Below are 4,026 nucleotides of genomic sequence, written 5' to 3' on the forward strand. Positions count from 1 at the left end.
TTGGCTGGCAACCATTTCAGGGTGTACCCCGCCTCCTGCCCGAAGATAGCTGGGATAGGCTCCAGCACGCCCACGACCCTAGTGAGGAGAAGCGGCACAGAAAATGGATGGATGGATGCTTGGCTTTGGAAATATGAGGCAGACAGATTTATAGTGTAAAATATCTCATGCCTCCTCCACCATGTGTTACAGATTAGACCATTACAAGATGGACAGTTTATTCGTAACATCTTTACAAATTAAAAAAATCTTCCTGCCAACTTGATTTTCCTGCCATGTGCCTGTTAGATTCATGATTGCATCCTCCCTTTGAGTCACCATGGAAAAGGAGGGGCACAGATGTGAGGAAACACTGCAGAATTTCCTTACAGCTCTGAGGATAGACTGCAGCTCGCCTGCGACCCTAGTGAGGACAGGCAGTACGGAAAATGGATGAACCTAACATGCAAAGCTGTAGAATGCCGGAGGAAGCTGGAGTACCAGAGAAAAAACAAATGCATGGGGATAACATGCAAATTCCACAAAGGAAGGCTGTAACCTGGATTCGAACCCTGACTAAGCACAATGCCACCAAGAATATTTTCCTTTTATTGTATTATATTGCATTGTATTGTTGAATTATGTACCCTTTATTCTACAACAAAATCCAGGACAAATGGCCTACACTGTATGCCTATGAACTGTATATAGCCTTGATGTCCGTCCATACAGTTATACATACAGCCAGTACTGTACTGTGCAGTTTATGTAAGCCAGACCAAAAGGGTTCATACAGTGCTGTGAAAAAGTATTGGCGCCCTTCTCAACTTCTTAAATTTTTGCATAGTTTCTCCACTTTGTTTACGATCATCAAACAAATGTAAATATCATACAAATATAACCCAGGCATAACCCACTTAAAATGATGTTTTTAAATGGTGATTTCATTTATTAAGGGAAAAAAACGATTTAAAGTTACTTGACCCTGTGTGAAAAAGTAATGGCCCCCTAAACCTAATTGGTTGGGCCACCCTCAGCAGCAACAACTGAAATCAAGCCATTCAGAAGTTGACTTGTTGGTGTGTTTTGGATTGTTATCCTGTGCAACAGGGGAGTTTGAAATCCTCCCTCTGTTTATTTTGTACTTTTTAAATTATTCTGATTATTAAAAATGCAGCAGGACAGAAAAGGGTTTTAGGGGACAGACAGAGTGGACAAGGGGACTAGGGGTGAAAACCACAGCAGAACAATAGTGAGACAGTCTAGCTATTTGAACACAAGTAACATTACAACAATTATTTGTAGATTGGGGGGGTGGGATGGGGGGGAACACCCTGTGAGGACATGCAATAACTAACAAAGAGAACAAGACAAGAGAGGACAGAAAAGGGCAGGACAGGATGTGGGAAAATGAGCAAGGCAGTGCTACTGTCGAGTGGTGTGGTGGGATTCTTTTTTAGTGTGCACCATCAACACTGTGTATAGTGGGGATGGGGCGCTGCTGAAGAAACATAAAATTCCCAAGCAATTATGTCCCTACCTCTTTTGTCTTTTTAATGGGTATGCCAAACATGTTGACATGCTAGTTATAATTAAGTTTATTAGCTTAAAGAACTTATATAATTAAAGAGGAAAGGATCATATTGGCTAATGCTGTCTTGAATGGCCAGAAGGGAAAACCTACCCAGTTTAATTAAAAAAGGGACTATTTTCATTCGACTCATTTAAATATTTATCATTGTCTTAGATACACATTCTCCACATATACCTCAGACTATTGTGTTTTCAAATTGAACGGCTTCTATTTGCAAGTTTTACCCCAAAAAGTTTTTGAAGCATAAATCCTTTGTGACAAAGAGGGAAAATTAAAACAAAAACAAAAAACTGGGCAATAAGACTCCACGATCAAACATTTTAACAATGGCTTGCTGATGTAATCAATAACTGCTGGCACAGGACAAGGTTTGCATCTTAGTTGCATATTAAAATTACGATTAAGTGACCCAGTGGGGGAAAAAAACATATAACTTAATAACTCATTTTCACTGCCGCCCCCCCCAACCCCACCTTCACAAGGAAGCAATAGTTTTAGTTCTCATCAGGGACAGTGTAGGAGCTAAAATATTGTTTTTGCCAATTTTTCTTTTAAAGTTAACAAGGGCAATGCATGACATGTTTTGTGTTAACAAGGGAGATGCTGGCCCCCACTCGTAATATTGCTCCTCGCATTTAAAGCCACCCGAGTATGAAGCAGTCGACATCGCTGTGAGGGATGAAGGCCATTGACTTAAGCTTGTTGAGTTTAATGGACCAGGAAGGCTATAGGAGAAGTAATGGCTGATTGTGAGCTTAGCCGGGCCTGTCAGGTGCCTTGGGGACAAGGGAGGAAGGTTAGACTGTATCCTGCCATCATGCTGATAGCTTTGTCACAACGTTGCAGAATAATACATTGGTTGGCCTCCACCCCGCCCCATATTTATTTGTAAAACAGCACAATATGTGAAACGGAGATAGCTCTATTTGAAAAAACAACAACATATCTTTGCTGATTGTCTTTATAGACAGTGTCCTACATATCTTTATCTATCTTATGACAACCCAGTAAATTAACTTTATGTCGACACTTCAAACCTTCACGACTTAAAACAGTTTTTAATTACATTGTTTAATCTGTATCTCCACTGGCTGTCAAAGGCATACATCAGCTTCCAGCATTATTTTTTTTCTTCTATAAGTTTGAAGAGTCTAAAAACACTGTAAATACAAGGTCAGACAACCTTATACATTGAATGTAATGTTTGGAGCAGATGAGTGACAAAGGTAACATTTTTGTTAAAGACAGTGTGATTTATCAGGGTTTCCATGATCTTAAACATTGTAAAAAAAAGTCTAAAACGTAAATCTGAATTAGCCCTTAAAAGTCTGAACAAAAACAGAAATTTTCTCATATACACATATGTGCCCACCCATTAAATGTGACGTAAAACAACCTGCAGCAGAGGACGGCAGGGTTAGCAGGCGCTAATTTTCAAACAAGCTGATTTCAACAGAGCTGTATGAAGAGAGTGGAAAAAGACATTATATTAAGACACCTGGGAATTGTTCTAGTTTGTGCAAATACAAAATGTCTCCTTCTACACCCCTCTCATTCATGCGCATGGATTCGCTCTGACTTCTGCTTATCTTCATTCCTCTCCTTTCCAGTTCACGCCTCCACTTTTCGAAAACCCCAATTCCAATGAAGTTGGGACGTTGTGTTAAACATAAATAAAAACAGAATACAATGATTTGCAAATCATGTTCAACCTATATTTAATGGAATACACTACATAATCTGTCAGCCTATCCACCAGGATTGCAAACAGGAAGAGGCTCAGAACTGACTCCTGATGCATTTTCTGTATCCATCCTTAACTCCTCTGCCACACGCACAGCACACCTCGCGACTGTCCTACACCTCTCATACGCAGTTTTGTACCTCAATGAGTTAAATGAACAAAAGTTCATGAACTAGTTAATATTGTGGGTGAACGTGAAGTGAACTTAGTTAATTTCTGCCTGATGAACATTATTGAGCTTGTTAATTTTTATTCAAGAGTGCCAGGTTTTGTTCAGGACATCCAGGACTAAACATGTCTGAACACACTATATACGAGCCTTCAGATGTCTGGGGATAAATGCCGCATTTGGCAACCGATTCAGTGTGACCGCCATTCGTTTACATTCACGAGGTGCGTTCAAGGACAAAAATGAAAATGTGTTCTTTGTTAGGAAAATTATTATTTGTATCAGAATGTTTAGTTAAAACACTGATCACACTGTCATAATATTGAATTTATTTTGTTTTGTGAGACAAAACTAAATAAAATCCATCCATCCATTTTCCATACCACTTTTCCTCACTAGGGTCGCGGGCAAGATGGAGCCTATCCCAGCTGACTCTGGGTGAGAGGGTACACCCTGAACTGGTCACCAGCCAATCAAAGGGCACATATCAACAAACAACCATTCATCCTCACATTCACACTTACGGTCAATTTTGCGTTT

The sequence above is a fragment of the Phycodurus eques genome, chromosome 4, assembly GCF_024500275.1.
Source record: "Phycodurus eques isolate BA_2022a chromosome 4, UOR_Pequ_1.1, whole genome shotgun sequence".
In the NCBI taxonomy this organism is placed as follows: Eukaryota; Metazoa; Chordata; class Actinopteri; order Syngnathiformes; family Syngnathidae; genus Phycodurus; species Phycodurus eques.